The following is a 19,678-nucleotide window of genomic DNA, read 5'->3' as shown; positions in this document are numbered from 1 at the left end:
TATTTCAACCACCTAGACACATCAAATTGCTTTGAACCCAGCCAGAGCCATCGATTCCTAACATGTCACCAATCTGCATTAGCTGTTTGATTTTCTGAGGTCCTTCCTTAGAATGCTTCTAAAGCCAGAGTGCTTCTGACATCTACATGGGCTGGGGCCTCTCTGGGGGCAGCAAATGACTCTCTCGCAGGTAGGTTTCTTAGTGCTTGATACACAGAAGGTACCAGGAATTGTTGACTTTAATTCCATGAATCCATCTTGGGTCTTAAAGGTCATTCTCCCTAAATGAGCCTCTGTGGGCTGGACCGCTCTATCTCCACATGAAGATTCCCTCAGATAAAATGAGAAAATTCAAAAAGCCATATTTATACTCGATGTGAAGGGCTAAGACTGTCTGTCTGCATTTGGGAGCATTAAAAAACAACCTTTTCCCGGTGGTGGTGGCGAATACCTTTAATCCCAGCACTCGAGAGGCAGAGGCAGGCGGATCTCTATGAGATCCAGCCTGATCTACAAAGCGAGTTCCAGGAAAGGCGCAAAGCTACACAGAGAAACCCTGTCTCGAAAAAAAAAAAAAAAAAAAAAAAAAAAAAAAAAAAAACAAAAACAAAAGAAAAAAACAACTGTATCACACGAGGTGCTAGTCACGGCCTGTGATGACTAGGTAGACACCACCTGTCCTGTAGGCCCTCACCTCTAGCCTGGATGATAGAAGTCACTCCTGAAAACGCCGCTTGCCCCGTCTGCTCCATGCCTGCTCTCCTCTTTGCCAGGACTGGTTGTTCTAGATGAAAGGATCAGATTTGGGCTGAAATGGCATTTCCTCCAGTATTGAGAGGCTATGCCGAAAGGTGAACCCTGACATCCGTGGGTATGAGCATGCCTCCCTGAAGCAGATCCTGGAACAGGAAAGGGACATTACAAAAACAGGTCAAGTCAGTTTTGCTGTTGAGGCCACACTAATCCGGCCACTCCGATGTCTTGGCTGTGATGAGGGTCTCCGTGAGAGTTGTTAACGGCAGGGGCGAAGGACTGAAGGTTATAGGAAGTGTCTGGTCCATTTTGTCACTTTCCTATTAATCTTAAATTATTCCAAAATGAAATTTAATATTTAAAAAGACAGACACTGTCAATATGTATGTTCAATAATCCATATTTAATGTGGCCGGAGTCTATCATTGCTGGGCTGGGTCTAACTGACTCAGTGGCAGCAGCAGAGGCTTGCTTACAGCATTCAAGGCCCCTAAGTCCCATTCCCAGATTAAAAACAAAACATTCTCAAAAAAAAAAAAAAATCCAAGGACATATCAGCTTCCTGTTTTGGACGTGGCATTGAACTCAGGGCCCCACTCACGCTAGGTAAGTTGCTCTGCCATAAAGCTCCCCTCACACTATTTATTTGTTTGTTTGTTTTTGAGATAGGGTTTCTCTGTGTAGTTTTGGTGCCTGTCCTGGATCTTGTTCTGTAGACCAGGCTGGCCTCAAACTCATAGAGATCGGCCTGCCTCTGCTTCCCAAGTGCTGGGATTAAAGGTATGCGTCACTGCCACCCTGTTCCCTCACACTATTTATTACAACTCAAGATTGCTCTATTGCAGAAAGACTTGATCCTCTTTTTGAGAACCCGTTGCCAAATGAGAAGGCTGCAGAGATTTGGAAGGAAGGAACAGACAGACCAAGATCTCATGAAGTGACATTTATTGGGACTTACAGACGGAGTAACAGCCAAGACACATAGATACCAGACCCTGGGCAGGAGGAAGTGGTCTATCGGCTCAGCTAGCCAAAGTGAGCTGTGGCTAACCAGGAAAAAAAAAAAAAAAAAAAAAAAAAAGCTGTCAGGTTGGAGAGATGCTCAGGGTTGAGTGCTTGCTGTTCTTGAGAAGGACTGGAGTTTGATTCCCAGTATCTATGTTAGGTGACCTACAGCTGTCTGCAACTCCAGCTCCGGGGAATGCCATGCCCTTTTCTGACCTCTGAAGATTTCTGTGAACACACACACACACACACACACACACACACACACACACACACACACACTAAAATAAAACAAAAAAAAAACACCACTATTAGCCGAACTAACATCAGTTAACAAAAAGCCTGGGAGTCAGTGGCTAGCATATCACACTTGGCTGACTCTTTTGATGACTTGGGATGGAAGGAGACTGGGTCACTTAACAGGCAAAATGGCCACAGCTCTGTTGAGTTGTGTGTGTGTGTGTGTGTTGTTCTCTGATTAGACTGCAGGTAGGAAGTTCAGCTTCACGTCTCTCTTTGCTGTAGTCCAGATATAACAAGGTGGGCAATATAGAGCTGCCATATATGTGATAATAATTTGCCATGATTATCACTTCTGGTTATTGACAGTGAGAAAATTATTAGAAAGAAGGAAAAGGGAAATATCAGGGTGACCAGGTCCTCTTTCTTGAATGAAAAGGGTAAGAGATCAAGCTGTGATGGAGGTAGGAGTGGGATGAGAGACCCAGGCACATGTTTCATTGATTGCCAGTGTGTGATCATCATTGAGTTTGAAAAGACTGTTCCTAGGAAGTCTCTTCCACTCTAGCCTGCTCAAATACTTCCAATTTTGGTAGTGAATTCACCTGGCATTTCCTCACTAGAATTTCATTATTAAAACTAACTTGCCCGAGAACTCTGCTTGCAGGTACAGCATGGTTGGGACCAAATGAACTCCCATGTATCATGTGAGTCCCACTATTGACTCAGCCACAGCGTGACAGTGAGAATGAATGGCTATCCTGCTAAGCCTCACAGTGAGCGTTGGCCTTTGGGAGAGGAGAAAACCCTGGCTGACCACACTGTATGTTAGTCTTGTGTATTAGTCAGGGGTCTCTAGAGGAACGGAACTGAGAGAATGTATATGAATATGAGATTTATTAGAGTGCCCTACGGGCTGTGGTCCAGCTAGTCCAATAATGGCTGTGTACTAATGCAAAGTCCAAGAATCCAGGAGTCGTTCAGTCCATGAGGCTGGAAGTCTCATCTGGTCTTCCGTATATGCCAGAATCCCAAAGAAGTAGGCTCCATTGCCAGTGAAGGAATCGCTTGCCAGTGAGAGCAAGGGCAAGCAGGCAAAGAGCAAGAACTTTCTTCTTTTATACAGGCTGCTAGCAGAAGGTGTGGCCCAGATTAAAGGTGGATCTTCCCACCTCAAAAGATTGGGATTAAAAGTGAGTCTTCCCACTTCATATAATTTAATAAAAAAAAAAATCTCTCACAGGTACACCCAGCCGCTTGAGTTTTAGGTAAGTCCAGATGTAGTCGGGTAGACAACCAAGCACAGCCACCACACCTTATAAATAAATGTGCAGCCGGGCGGTGGTGGCGCACGCCTTTAATCCCAGCACTCGGAGCAGAGCAGGAGGATCTCTGTGAGTTCGAGCCAGCCTGGCTACAAGTGAGCTCCAGGAAAGGCGCAAAGCTACTCAGAGAAACCCTGTCTCAAAAAACCAAAATAAATAAATAAATAAATAAATAAATAAATAAATAAATATGCACGTGAGAGAGAGGAATGTTTGGGGGGAGGGGAGAGGAAAGCATGGATATTTCCCCCGACTCTTACCCCCTTTGTCAACGGAGCTAAAGCACAAGGTTAATGAAAAGGGCTTATAGGAGAAATTACGGTGAGGCCATGGTGCAGAGGCTCGGATTGGTGCTGTGAGAGCTCATTAACTGAACATCTACTTACGTCGTAACCTGGAGTCAGAGCAGAGATGGAGCCACATTTCTTGTCTGTAAAATGGCAAAGTTTTACAAACTCTTCCGGTGGGAGATCTGGGTAACCCAATGAGCAAGCCCTGCAATAAGATCCGTAAAGAAAGAAAAACAGAGTCACAGAGGGATGCTGTAGACAGTAGGCTGCCCATCAAGATGGACTGTCCTGGGGTGGTGGTGCACAGCTGGATGGCTGGATATTTGGATGGAGGCAGTTGCGTAGAGATGGGAGTTAAGAGCGTCTCAGCTAAGGAAGAGGATGGCCGCCTGAAATGAAGACAGCATTAGAGGAAGCCTCTAAGATCTCTGTCCTCTCCTCGTCCCCTGCAAATCATCACTTCCATATGCCTTGCTACTTACTGGTCATGTTTGTTATTTATTAGCAATGTGACCCTGAGCAGCAGGTACAATCACTCCAATCAGATAGCTGTAACATGGCAATATGTGTGGCCCCAATCTAGAAGCCTTGTTACGAAAAGCACATGGCGTAGCAATGAATATGAATAATTGCCGGGGAGTGTTGGTTGTGTAATGGAGACAACACATGTCTTTAGTTAATCTGATGATCTCTTTTACAAGAGGTGGGAAGCGTTACTGCAGATGAAGGTACTAAGTGGATGGCTGAGCGCCTTGCTTTAGGGTACAGGGTGGTAGAGATGGCATTCGAATCCAGGCACTCTCCTTCCTCAAGCCCTCAGCTTCACCCCCACACCACCCCGATGGAGAAGCTGCAGATCCGTGCCTGCCGAGACTCTAACCCACTGCCTGCGCGTGATCCCCTCAAGTGTTTCTGCATCTATCATTATTAGGCCTATTTCCTTCCTTCCACTTTACAATTTTGAGTGATTTTTAGAAACTGTAGTTTAGAATGATGCCCAGAAGTCAGAAATCTGCCACCGAACTGGAGCTAGAAGCCACATTTCCTGATTTTAAATTCCCAGGTCTTTCTCCTGCAGTGTGCCTCCTGGAGTTTTGCTTATTATAATTAAGCGTATTTTGAAAGGAGCCCTCAGAAGTGCTCACTGAATTTGCTCCAGTAGATCCAGCTGTTTGCAAAACAATAGGTCCAATTTTCTTCTTTAATACTGCTTCTATTAACATTTAAAAGATTTTTCCATATTCATTGTTCCTATTTTAAGCAAAAGATCCTCCGAGCATTTCAGTACTCATCAGCTGATGGAACCCACAGGGTTCTGGATCTGCACCCCCTCTGCCACCTGTCAGCCCCGCTAACTGTCTGCACCTGTCTTGTGCCTCCTCGTGCCTGTCCTCAGGATTTCTGGGTGATCTGGAGGCTTTGGGAGTGTTGAAGTCTTTGTTCTTGGAGAGCTTGTTGGCTTGCATTTGGCCATCCTCATCACATTGGATACCCAGAGTTGAACTTTAACATTAAAAATTAAAAACAGCCAGGCGGTGGTGGCGCATGCCTGGCACTCCGAAGGCAGAGCCAGGTAGATCTTGGTGAGTTTGAGGCCAGCCTGGTCTACAGAGCGAGATCCAGGACAGGCACCAAAACTACACAGAGAAACCCTGTCTCAAAAAAACAAACAAACAAACTTTCCTTGGCTAGGATGATTGGAATTGAGAATCAATCTCTAAGGTAGGGGGAAAAGGCCCAGGGGCTGAGGGCCCTGCAAGGTGATCACAGATGCACGTGGATAAAGGAGTTTGTGCTAGGGAAGAGGTAGCAACAAGAACTTCCCAGTCTGCTCTGATCTTTCGCTGGGGTTGGTGTAGGTTTAGAGCTAGAGTCCTTGCTGCATGGTGGTGGTGCATGTCTTTAATCCCAGCACTTAGGAGACTGGCAGATCTTTGTGAGTTCAAGGCCAGCTTGATCTATAGAGCCAGTGAGTTCCAGGACAGTCAGGGCTATGTGGAGAAACCTTGTCTCAAAAAGAAAAGGAAAAAAGAGAAAAGGAGGAAGAGGAGGAGGAGGAGGAGGAGGAGGAGGAGGAGGAAAGAACAAAGAGTTATTTCTGACTTCTCTGTGGGCATGAGCTTCTGATATTCAAATACCTACCCTGTGTGTCCTCCTTACAAGTCTTACAGGTGTTTCAAATCCAGTGCAATAAAAACAAACTCCTGACCTTCACTCCCAAATTTGCTCATCTTGCTTGTCTTTACAGTGACAACTTTATCCTTGAAGATGCTCCCATGAAAATGGAGTCTTCCCTTGCCTGTGGGATCCCATGTTTCATTCATTGGCGTTACCTGTTAGCCAGTACCTTCCCAATAGATTCTAAGGCTGACTGTTCTTACCACCTTTAATGTTGCCAGGCCCCGCCCTGACCCCATTTCTGAGGTCTCCTCTAAGTGTCCTGGGTTTTCACTCCTGTCAAGAGTGATCCTTGAATGCTTTGGATTACATCTCTTCTATCAAAGTTCTCCAATGGCTTTGTGATTCTCAAGGTGAAAGGTCATTGGGGGGCATTGAGTACTTTTGAGACTGAGTAGCCTTATATTTTCTATGTAGGTGAGGATGGACTTGAACTTCTGATCCCCCTGCCTTCACCTCCTGCGTGCTGGGATTACAGGTGTGCACCAACACTCCCAGTTTATAAGAATTGGACCCAGTGATTCGTGCATGTTTGGCAAGCACTCTACCAACGAAACTACACCTTCAGCCAGAAAGTTCAATTTTTTTTTTCCAAGACAGGGTTTCTCTGTGTAGTTTTGGAGCCTGTCCTGGATCTTGCTCTGTAGACCAGGCTGACCTCGAACTCACAGAGATCTACCTGCCTCTGCCTTCCGAGTGCTGGAATTAAAGGCAAAAGTTCAATTTTTTAAAAGTTTATTTTTACTTTATTTGATTGTAGGAGTGTTTGCCTGAACCACCTGTGAGGCCAGAAGAGGGTAATGTTTCCCCTCGAACTCGAGTTACATATCACTGTGAGCCTCCATGTGGGTGTTGGGAACTGAACCTGGACATTCTGTAAGAACAAGCGCTCTTAACCACCGAGCCGTCTCTCCAGCTTCAAAAGGTCAGTTCTTAATGTGGCCTCCCGGATGCCTGCCCTTCCCCATTGTTCCTCTGGTCTAGCCGATCTTCTCACGGACCACTGAACCTCAGCCACTCTGGTCTCCTTGCGGCTCCTCTGGCTGTCGGTTGGAATCCTGCCTTGAGAAAGAAGGTTCCTTTGTCAGGAAAGCTTTGGTCCCAGTCACGAAGGACTCCCTTAGCAACAGCAAGTTCCTGCTCAGTCAAGCCTCCCCACATCCCAGCCTCAGCTCCCAGTCCCCACCCACCCTGTTTTGTTCTCTGAGAACATATATCACCCTTTGAGACATTATGTTCTTAATTATGACTTAATTAGTTCTGTTCATTGCCCCATGCCGCAGCTCCCCACTAGAATGTAAGCTCCAGGATGCAGGGGTCTCTGCTCTCCCATGTATTTTCGGCGCCTTGATCAGCACCTGCCACTTAGACATATTTGTTAGAGGAATGAGTGCTAGGCATCAACACAGTGCCCGACTATATTTAGCTAGAATCATTCCATTACAAAAAGACAGGAAACCAATCTGAGTGGAGGAGAGATGTGACTGGATCACTTCCAAGACTCCTGGAAATCCAAGGGCACCTCCATCCAGGAATGTAAATGAAGCCATCAGACCCTGGCTCGAATGCCTGCTGTCTTTGCATCCTCCCTGGTGGCTTCATTCTCAGGCAGGTTTCCATTGCCACCACAGACTGTGGGCGGGACTAAAAGGAGAAGGCGTCTAGAAGCACACAGGCTGCTGTTCTTCCAGTTAGGTGGGACTGGAGTGCACTGTGCGTGGAGAAAGTACTGCTCTCATACTTCCACCTCACTCTGGGAGTCTTCTTACCGGCCTGCCTCAAGTCGGGTACCAGGACCAAGCACTGCGATCCATTGGGTTGAAATGCTCCCCTTGGCCAAGATAGATCAGCTGGCCATCTCTGGAGGGCATCAGGTCCATGAGGGCCCCATGGGTTGAGAGAAAGGCAGGCTGTGTGTGTGTGGGGGGGGGATGTAATTCTGTAAAGAGAGATGCAGACATCATGGTCAGGTTCACTGCTCACTCATCACACCAGAGTGATCTTTGCAGGACATGGTTCTGGTCGGTGCCTATTAACAGCTGACGGAAAGCGACTTACGGGAGAAAGGATCTATTTCGGCTTCCCAGGTTATTACAGTGGGGAAGACATGATGGAGTGATTTGGTCAGAAGTTTATGGTGAAAGCTGGTTGCCTGATGGAGGACCAAGACACAGGGGCTAGAAGGGAGCCCCACAGCCCTCAAAGGCCTGCCTTCAGGGACCTGCTTCGGACAGCTGTGTCTCCTACCCCTAAGTTCCCACAACCTCTCAAATAGTGCCACCTGCTGAGGACCAAATATTAAAACACAAGAAGAACCTGTGGGGTAACATTTCACAATCAAACCACGACAGGTTCCTTATCAGCACAGATATGAAAATCCTTGGTCTGGCATCGGAGGGCCAGATTTATGAAGCCTGAGTCTATCCCTCTGGCTTTGCTCTCTCTACCTCCTCTTTTGTTCTCTTTGTGCACAAACACCAGGGCAACGTTCCCCACCAGGGCTGCCACTTGTTCGTCCATGAATCTATAGACAACGCTAAGCACTTCCTATGTGCCTCCAAGCTTCTCTTCGTTTAGTGGCTGCTCCCCTGCAGGCTCTGTGCCTTCTTTCCCTGTGAAAGCCAGCGTGTTCTCCATGGCCCAAGGTAAGTCTTCCTCTCTGTGTGTCCTTCAGAATGATGCCATCTCTCCGTCTTACTCCATAAGCCCGAGCAGCCATTCCAGACCTCTCCCAAGAGGACAGTCACCTGTGGCCTCTGACAAATCAATGGAGACAGGGTCTTCTTCACTGCATCCATAGTTCCCTTCTTCCTCACTCATCACTACCAGAGGTGGAACTGTAGCAGATGTTAGAGAGGGTGTTATGTCCACAGTTTTGGAGGTGAGGAAACAAGGCCCAGCGAGGCTGATGGCTTCTTTCAGTCACTCAGCAATTTTATGATGAAGTTAGGTTTACAGCTCTTAGAATCAAATTCCCTTTCCATAGCTCTAGGATGTCTTGAAGGCTTCAGAGGCAGCTCTGATATGTGACCGGGAGCCAGTGTTGAGGAAGGGAGGTAGAGACTTGAGTTTCAGTCGAGCGGGGTGGGTCAGAAAGTGACAAGACAGTGGAGATCTCTCCAACAGAGACTCTGGACCTCCCCAACAGGACACTTGGACCTAACCTCTTTAAGAACATTTTCCCACTTGCAATACAAAATTAGCTCTGTTTTTCTTCTCAGACTTGATCACCTGTGCAAGAGTTAAGCAAACCCAGGTAGAGGGGCTGTGCTTTAGTTCCTGCATTGCCTTGTGCTTGTGGCGATGTTTTGAGGTGTAGCCATCTCTATAGACAGATTTGGAACTATTTAGTCAATACCTATTTGTTCCTGGGGGGGGGAGCATTAGGCTATGTAGGAGTTTGTTTATAACTCAAATCTGCATAATGTGTGGAATCTCAGGACAAACTATCCAGGTCCAAATCCAGGTTTCATCATATATACCTCCATCACCCCGGGAGACAATGCTTCAAGTTCACGTGACACACGTTCTTAATAATGTCAGTGTCCCTGACTCACTGCTATATAATTTAACTAGAGAGCAGGATGAGACATGAAACACTGGGAGGGATATATTCTAGATTTACAGTAACAATTATTTTTTTCAGGATTGTGAAGGGGACTTAAAAAAACACTTATGTGTCTGCTTGTCAAATTTATGGAAAAAGATGCACATTTGTGTTTTAATTGTGTGCTTTCAAGTGGATTTCTAAATGGATACAAACTTTGGAAAACTTGAACTTTCTGCGCTCTGAAACAGTGGCATCTTGTTACATTTCGCTGGACCCACTGGCCTATACATAGGCAAATTAAGTTTGGATCAGACCAGGAATATCTCTGGCCTGCTGATTGCTCTTGCCAGCCTGGCCTGCTCCTCACCTCCTTGACTCTGCCCTTTACTCCACATTCCACTTGGGAAAAGGGACCTTCCTCCTTGGCTGCTTGGATCAGGGCTGGAGCCCAGGCTTCCATGAGGGCCCCTGGAGTAGGTCCCAATCCTCTGTCCTATTAACTTCTGTGGCGACTCAACGTCAGTTCGCCCTCCTCCCAGCAGGTGGCAGTCTTCACCCTCTAGCCCTCCATCAGCCTTCTCCCCGGAAAGATGGCTTTGTACCCATCAGACCCAAATGAATGCTCTCAGGAGAGCGGTAATTTCCAGCTTCTTCTTACTACTCTGGAGTGCAGCTCACAAATTTAATAACTGTCTACGAGTTCAACAAAACAATACAACTTTGCTTTAACATAAAGAGAAATGAAAGAAAAGTAATTGAAATAAAACAGTGCACCTTTTAGAAGCAAACCCTTGGGTGCACTTCATGTGGACGTTTTTTGATGAAATAGATGCTAGGCTCATGGCTATGACTGCTATGACTGTAATAGTGCCAGCGATGTTTGATAAAATGGCCGTGTGTGTGTGTGTGTGTGTGTGTGTGTGTGTGTGTGTGTGTGTGAGAGAGAGAGAGAGAGAGAGAGAGAGAGAGAGAGAGAGAGAGAGAGGAGTGCACGGGGTGGGGGTGGGGTGGGGGATCTTCCTATGTAGCACAGGCTGGGCTTGGCATGGAACCTGCTATACATACAACTCAGGCTGGTTTTTAAAGTCACAATCCTCCGGCTTCAGTCTCTTACATGCTAGGATTACACAGGTATGTACTACCATGCCCCGCCTAATTGGTCAGTTAAATGACGTTCTAAACCACGTTGGACAGATTTTAGTAGCACTCTGAACAAAATTAAAAAACAAATTTACTCTAATGTGTGCATTTCAATTTCCACAAACATATTTAAACCCAACTCCCACAAATAAAATAAAATATGACATAAATCAAGTAACTTAACAAATGGCTAGGTTCAAATGTCCCCTAATGTGAGACAATGTTTTTGCTATGTAGTGTTGTCTGTCTGTTGCAAGGTGTCTGGGGTCCTTTGCCTCTCAACCTCTAAATGCCTGTGGAAAAGCAGTACCAACAATAAATTAAAAAATAAATGTTTCCACAAATTTCCGGAATGCCCTCTAGGGGGCACTACCGGCCTCATTAAGAACTTCTGAGTACTGGGCTGCTACAAGCTGTGTAAAAGGTTAGTCGCAAGCCAGGGGTAACCACCAGCTTCACAGTATAACCAGTTCCCATAAAGACCTCACTCTTAATTTAACTTACGTAGGAAACCGAATTTAGGATTGCAACAATTCTAATGATGGCAACGATTTGGACATGCAAATCCACTTTCTAGCTACCTACTTCATGAGATCTGGGTACGGATCAAATATTTATAATAAGGTCTGGTGAAGTAATGATGTGCTCTATAAATGTAACCAGACGCAGGAGTTTGAAGGGGTATCAAAAAAAGGGTATAAGGTGCCTCACAAAGAACCTTTTGCCTGGGATGTCATGTCTAAATGAGACAGTGGTAGATATGTTGAGTTGAATAAACACTATTCAGAGTAATTTTATCTCTTCCTTTTTATTATTAGAATGCTGCTACCGGAAAAGTTAAACCCATGCCCACAGCTTGTACGTCACTTCTGCTGGAGAATGCTGGGATAGAGAAAACTCCAAGGCAGTTTTTTTGTTTGTTTGTTTGTTTTGCTTCTGAGATTTTCCCTTGCTTTCTCTCTGATGGGAATACACAGCATGCTGGAAGTGAGGGAATGGTGAAGACAGTTTTACTTATTTACTTATTTTGATTTTTCAAGACAGAGTTTTTCTGCATAGCCTTGGCTGCCCTGAAACTCACTCTGTAGACCAGGCTGGCGCCTTCGGGACAGAGCCTTTGAATGACAGGGAACCATCAAGTGATTATTATTAATTGTTGTTGTTATTTATTTTTCAAAACAGGTTCTTATGTATCTCAGGTTGGCTTCAAACTCTATGTAGCTAAGCATGATCTTGAATTTCCTATCCTTCTGCTTCTACCTCCTGAGTGCTAAGATGTCAGTTGTGCACCATTATACCCAGATGTTGTTGTTTATTTTTATTTTTATCTTATGCTTATGAAACTGTTTTGCTTTGCCCACATGCATGGTTAGGTACCACTCGTGTGCCTGCAGAAGCCAGAAGAAGGTTGTGAACTGCCACATGGGTACTGGGAACTGAACCTAGGTCCTGTGGAAGTAGCCAGCGCTCTTAGCGGCTGAGACATCTCCCCCACCCCTGTGCCCCCAATCCAGTTTTCCGAAGTGCTAGAAATTGAACCCAGGACTTGGTGCTAGCTAGGCAAGCACTCTACCAACTGAGCTACATCCCCAGTCAGTGATTAATTTTTGATGAAGTCTCGGATTTGGGCCTATGGTGATCGTTTTCCACACACTCATCTGCTTCTTGTTGTTGAGATCCTTCGTCTTACGTTCTGACGTGGGAGTTTGGCCCATGAGACAAGGACCCGTGCCAGCCCTGCTCAGAGACAACGAGGAAGAAGTATTTCAAAGCTCAGGAAGACAGCTTGTCCCTGCTGGAGATACTCAGATAAGGCTGTGGCTCCATTTCAAAGCAAACTGTGGTTTAGCTTCCACCCAATGCTGACAACCACCCTCTAGGTTACAGCCTAGCCAGGGAGAGGCCTCACCTGATCCGGTATTGCAACAGTCATTTATGGGTTTCCAAATATGGAGAGGCTACACATAAAATCACTGGTATTCCAATTTTAAGGAACCACTTTTTCTCACTGGGCGGTCAGTCTCACATCAAGAGATGGATGTCTTAACGGTGAGAGGCATGAGCTTTGAGGTCAGACCTGGGTTCGAATGATGACGGTGGCATCATGGCAGTGGGATCTAGCTCGGGCAACTTAACCTCTCTGGGCTGGAGTTCCCAGTTTCCGCTTAGGAACATCTCCACAGGCAGGCAGCCAGGGAGGAGCAGGTACATTACAGAGGGACATGAATGGCAGGTGCGGAGAACTTTCCTGCAGAAAATCCTTTTAGGACAGTGTCTTTCAGCTGGCTTTGCTCAGAGTTTGGTCCCAGGAAATCTAATTTTAAAAATAAAAGAGTTTTGTGGGCACTGTATTTTTGGAAATTGCGTGTCCCCAGTGAGACTGATAAAGAATGACAATGTAGTAAGCCTTTCTGAGAAGTCTTGGCTAAAGAAATCAGCTTCACTTGGTTTCACTCGGGGTTTCACACATTTATCTCATTAGGATTATCCCCCACCCCCAAAGAACAATCAAGTCTATAAATTGGCTAAAAAAAAAAAAAAATGACCCAGAAAAAGTCTCTCCCTCTAAATAGCCCCTGAGTCCCACTTTCAGCTGACTCCTCCTTGGCTTTTCTTGTAGTGTGGATGGGAGAGGTGGGAGAAGCCATCAGGCTGTCATAAGCCACCGACACCCATTCCCAAGGGAGCTCAGACAACCTTAGACATGTTTATAAAAGGTCACAGGAGCTCAGACAGTCTCTTTGAAAAATCGTCCTGGGTCTTTCTACCTTAGGTGGCTTAAGCTGTGTTCCTTGTGTATTTTGTAAATTCTCACGAACTCTTAGAGCTCTCTACAAATGATCAACAGCTATAACAACCTTCAGCCATAACAATATTTCAAAAGGAGCTGAGGATAGTTGCTTATACACACACACACACACACACACACACACACACACACACACACACACGAGAGAGAGAGAGAGAGAGAGAGAGAGAGAGAGAGAGAGAGAGAGAGAGAGAGAGAGAGAGATATGAGGGGGAGAGAGAAATAGCTTTTGAGCAGATTAAAAGGGCATAATTAATTTATAAGCCCTACCCTGATTAGAAAGAATAGATGTGGAAAGATCACTAAAGGATAATGTTCAGACTCAATTTGCAATAATTGTACATTTCTTTCACCAAGACACATATCTGATATAATCTCCCAAATCCCCAAATACACATAAAACAAGTCTCAGTAAATGACATCAGACAGGACAGGATAAAGATACTGTTCCTAAAAGGATTTGGGTCTAAATCAAAATGCACAGAAGCAAACCTAGCTACCTCTGAATTCTTTTTGTTTAAAGCATAATCTCTGCCTAATTATTACTAGAAAAATTTCAGCTGTAAAACTCTAGGGCAATAGTTTAATAATTCAGCCACCTGGAAATGTCAACATTTCTCCATTCTCCAATCCTATACGCAAATATATTTAAATATGCACGTACGTATATTGCAGGGCTAGTTTTTCCATATTAAGTTGCAGACATCACAGCACATCACCTTAAATATTTAAGCATGTATCTCTTACATAAAGGACATTGTCCCATATGATCACATGACATTATCTTGCCTAAGTACATTGACAATAATTCTGGAGTTGTGCCTGGTGCCAACTCCACAGTCAGATTTCCTAAGGAAACAGTAAATGCTCATATGCTGCATTTAGTTAGAACAATTTATTCTTTGGAAATCTGGAACGTGGTTCTCCTAACTCTAATGTCTTCCTGATCTAATAACCCTTGGAAGAAATTAATGTTGTGTAGGTGTCATGCAGAATGGCTTCGTTTCATGTGCTCTTTCCCCTTAGGTCATTCAACAAGTTCTTCTATGTCCTGTCCTTTCTGTAAACCAAGAGCTAGGCTTACTTAGACACATATGAAGGACTTTGGTCTAGACTACCTCGAGGTGGGATTATTCTCTCTCTCTCTCTCTCTCTCTCTCTCTCTCTCTCTCTCTCTCTCTCTCTCTCTCTCGTGTGTGTGTGGTGTGTGTGTGTGTGTGTGTGTGTGTGTGTGTGTGTGCCAGAGATCAACTTTGGGTGTCATCCCTCAGGACACAGTCTACTTTGTTCTTTGAGACAGAGTCTCTCGTTGGCCGGAAGCCTACCAAGAAGGTTGGCTAGCTGACCAGAGAGTCCCGGGATCTTCCCATCTCTACCTCCCCAGTGCTGGGAATTCAAACGTGGTCCACCATGCCTGGCTTTTCCAGTGTGGGTTATGGAACTGGAACTCAGGTCTTCACACTTGCAGAGTGGGCATTTTACCTACTGAGCTCTCTCTCCAGCTTGGTGTACTTACTCTTGTTAGTACCCTGTTCCCAGGTAACTACAAACAGAAGCCCTGTTTAGGATGACTGGGGCTTGAGCTCTCTGTCTAGTTTGGATTCAGGCAGAAGTAAAATGGCAGGATGTCGACTGTTGAGGATTCAGTTTTCTTCAGCCAGGTGTATAGATTCATCTATGTTTTTTAAAGTGGGAAGCACTTCTGATATTAAAGCCAGTACTTATTTATCACAAAAATTTTAGAAAAATACAGTAACGTGCCAAAAAAGAAAAAGAGAAAAAAATGACTGCTGATCTCCATTTTAGGTAAAATTACTAATGCTTTATGTATCCACTCTTTCTGTATCTATCCTTTTCTGTCCTATAGCTTTCTATAGCAAATTCTACATTACTGAACATATAACTTATGTTATATTTTCCTATTAAATTAGTAACAAAAACATTTTTCATATTTATTTCAAAATTTTTGTAAATCTTTTGAAAAATGACTGCATGGTCTTTTGTATTGTAGAATTCTTATTGTTGAAAAATCAAGTTTTTTTTTTCTGGGCATAAGTAATATTATGGAGAATATCTTTATCTAGATAAATATTTTTCTCCTTTGAAAATTATTTCCTCCAGAGAAATTATTGGGCTGAAAGGAATGGATTTTTAGAATTTATTTTCTGCCTGATTATCACAGTAAGGTGAGTTTATCATTGGCATGTAAAATATAATAAAACTGAGAGAGAAAAAAAGTGTTTAGCATCCTCTGCCTGGAGGCAACTGATATTAGTGGTTTGACATGATTTCTTCTGATAACGGCAGTTATTTTCTCCCTTAGTAAGACTCAAGGGTATGAACATTTTTAAGGTTTTCAATAATACTGCCAAGATTGCTTTCAAGTTTTCAGTTTATTCTTCTGGGAGTGTATGAGTTGTGACCACTCTGAGAACACAAACATCTAAAAGTTGTCGAGCAAGCTTGCTCATTTCCAAACTCTCCACACCTTTACTGTGACTCACTGAAAGTCGATGAGCCAGGGAAGCGCATGAAAAAAAGTCCTGGACAAATATGACTCAGAAAACTCATTTCCAGGTTTGGATTTGGTTGAAGTCCATGTTTCCAAAAGGTTGCCTTTGTTAATGGTGTTGGTTGTCGGGTATTTGGACATGCTTGGTTGTGACAGGTAGCTATCGATGTCAGCCCACTGGATTGGCTTGATGAAGACAGACTACTGGCCATTTACACATACAGGTAGAAGGAAGCAGTCCTCTAGCAAGGGGTCTCCAGTCTTCATGATGTGATGCACACGGAGAATAATAATATCTTTCTATACACTGGAGGATACAAACAAGGCTGCGGTAGACTTGGGCCCCACCAGGCTTTTCTAGAGGATGAGAAATCAAGATTCCAGGCTCCTGCAATTGGTTGTTGTACATCTATCTGGGCCAGTTTTGCATCCAAGTGAGAGAAATATATCTTCTGATGCTAGGAAGACAGAGCCAGACACTCTCTGCCTGCCTGCCTGCCCCCTTCTCTCTCTCTCTCTCTCTCTCTCTCTCTCTCTCTCTCTCTCTCTCTCTCTCTCTCTCTCTCACACACACACACACACACACACACACACACACACACACACACACACACACTCACACACACATCATCCTAGTTTTGTTCTCCCACATAGTTCTTGCACCAATTACACTTATTCCCTGTCTAAGGGCACTATTCTGGGAGGCTGGTGGAATGTTTAGGAGATGAGGCATGGCTGGCGGAAGTAGGTCACTAGCAGAAGGCCTCTGGTTCTGCAACTGTCTGCTTCCTGTTGATTGACATACGAACAGATACTGCCACACACCACAGCCTTGCTGCTCTGGACTGGGCCATTCCAACATGGCTTCTAGGTCAGGATGGACTGAGTCATGAACCCCAAACAAATCTTTCCACCCTCAAGTTGCTTCTGTCAGGAACGTCTCTCAATGCAGTGCAAAAGGAATTAATGCACCCAGGACTCCAACACTTCCTTGTAGAAGGCGCATGCTTTTCTTAACAACCTTACATGTTACCCATGACAAGTCTTACATGTTAGCTGTCCTCTATAAAACACATCCAGCTCCTGCTGAGGAAATTTTCTTCCTGTGGCTTTTCTTGTCAGAAGCCTTTGAACAATTCAACAATTATTAACAGAGTTCTAGCATGGACCAGGCGCTTTAGTAAATGCTGAGGATAGAGAGCTGGCACAGACAGCTTAGGACTCTCATATGCCCAGAACACAGGAGACACAAGGACGGCAAGGGGAAGTGGGAAGAACTTCATCGGAGATGGATCCACAGTCTATGAAAAACTTCTCCAGGCAGTGCGGAGGCTTCCAAAAGCAGTATGTAGCACAAAGGAGGACTAGAAATCTTATCCACCGATCCCGAAACAGTACTAGATCAGAGACAGAAACCTGAGGCTTTAGGAAATGGATGAGATTTTTTTGTGTGCCTTTAATACTAATATCAGACAGTACCAGGAAGCATAACAAAGGCTGAGGATTTGAAGGAAGGAAGCCAAGGCTAGATTTTGAAGTTTTGTCACATACAGGCATTAGAACTTGTTTTTCAATGGGTCTCTGGTAAGATCTCTAACTAGCAACTGGCATCTGGCGAATCATTGGCGGGGGTGGGGAGACACTACTCCCATACTAATGGTACTAATGTAGGCAATGGAAGGAGGTTGGGTTGAAAGTGTCTAGGAGGCAGCTGCAACTTTGAAAAACCTAGGAAAGAACAGTAAGATGACCTCTTCACAAAAACCCCAACACCAGGCATGAGAAGCACTCTTCTGTGTTGTTGGCCAGAACTGCCCAAGAGACTCCCAAAATATACAGCCAATTGCTGTTGTCCTTGGCTACCCCTAGAAGTGGAAAGGAAGTCCCTATTGCTGAAGACATCATGCATTTCAGAAACAGGGCCCAGGAACCCCTGAGCTGGAACTGACTTGAAAGCACCCTCCCTGAGGACTAGCTTTCATGGTGCCAGAAGGTTCCATGCAAGCTTTGGAAGGAGGGAGGCAACCAACCTATACAGTCCTATCATATAGGATGCCTATGGACCACATCAATGAGCAGCATAGCACAATAACTCTACGGGTGCAGCAAGGCATGATTACCTTGACTACCAACAGCTCTCTAATTGAACTTAAGAGCCGCCCAACAAGAGGGAAACCATGCCCACACTGGGAACCCAGCTAACCACTTAGTGCTAGTGAAGTACTGGTTATTGGAGGAGACTCTACAACCACTAATTTATTAAACCAGCATAACAACAATCTATAAATATTTATTCTTCTACTCACAGATAGTTCAGTCTTCAACCCTCATCAAGGAAACTTCTCTTTGCAGCAGACAGAGACCACCACAGAAAGCCACAACCAATCAGAATGCAGCTTTGGAGTCCAGTCCCAATGGATACATCTACAAAACACCCCTGCACCTAAAGCTCAGAAAATATGAGGGAAGAAGGGGTGGGGAAAATGGCAGAGCCAGAGGACCAGGGAGTTTGCTGTGAGATGGTGTCTCTTAGTAGTATCAGAAACTATATTCATAAAGTCTCACCCCCAAGTGTGAGCTGAGCAAGAATGACACCAATGAACACACCAAACTGAATGAAGAAAAGCCCATGAGGTCTCAACTCTACACAAAGAACTATAGGTAACTGAAGAAAACTGAGTACAGGAGAGGTGGGCTTCCCCAGGGAGGAGCATACCAATTGGTTGTCCAGTACCAAATGGTCAGCCCTGAAAGCCATATGTATGGGCAGCATTATATGGACTGAACACACTGTATTTAGGAATACATAATGTATATACATACACACATGCAATAACAATTAGTAAAGACAGAAAGTAAGAGAGAGCATGAGAAAGAGAGAGAGAGAGAGAGAGAGAGAGAGAGAGAGAGAGAGAGAGAGAGAGAGCACTTGAATTTGAAGGAGAATGGGGAGGAGGATATGGCCAGGTTTGGAGGGAGGGATGGGAATGGATAATGTAATTGAGTTACAAGATGGGGTATTGGCGATAGAATCCATAGAAATGGCTGAGGAGTATGAAAGTTCAGCTTGGGCAAGTAAATAAATCTTTGTGCTGCTAGCAAAGATAGAAAGATTTTATCTCGTCATTCCAGCTCCTCGGATCCAAACCAGCCCTTTAGACTCAACTCAGAGAGTCTTTCTTTTTCATCCTTGTATTCTCATCTCTTCAGCGAGCATTCCCTTTCTAGAACAGCCATCTGATTCATCAGTGGCCATTTTGCTCCCTAAGCACGAGGTTATCATTTCACATGCGTTAGGCCTGTTTTCTGTACAGGGTTGGAGGACTGTTCACAGGACCCACATCTCAGGTTTCTCTGATGGCCATCTCATTCACTGTCTCAGAGATGGGAATTTGATAAGTCCCGCTAGGCTGTGGGGACCAGTGCAGCCGCTGCACATGAAGACTTTTATCTATCTATCTATCTATCTATCTATCTATCTATCTATCTATCTATCTATCTATCTATTTTGTGTCTTGTATATTTGAGTGTTTTGCCTACACATATGTCTGTGTGGCACATGTGTGCCTGGCGCCTGTGGAGGGGAGAAGAGGGTGTCAGAACTCCTGGAACTGGAGTTACAAATGGTTATCAGGCACTGTATGGGTGCTGGGAACCAAACCTGGGTTCTTTGGAAGAGCAGCTGGTGCTCTTAACTACTGAGTCAGTTCCTCAGCTTCTGGACCCTTGGATTCTTCCTCTTCTAAGAAGAAACCCCAAGAAACTGCTTTGTATCCTGAGCCTGCTAAGACACTGAAAAACTGGGGGCCAGGCATGGCTTTAGAGTCACATGGACAGGTTCTTGAACCTCCTCACTAGATTATAGTTGTCTTGGTA

This window comes from Peromyscus leucopus, chromosome 19, assembly GCF_004664715.2.
Source record: "Peromyscus leucopus breed LL Stock chromosome 19, UCI_PerLeu_2.1, whole genome shotgun sequence".
Lineage (NCBI taxonomy): Eukaryota > Metazoa > Chordata > Mammalia > Rodentia > Cricetidae > Peromyscus > Peromyscus leucopus.
Note: the sequence above shows the minus strand (reverse complement) of the source record.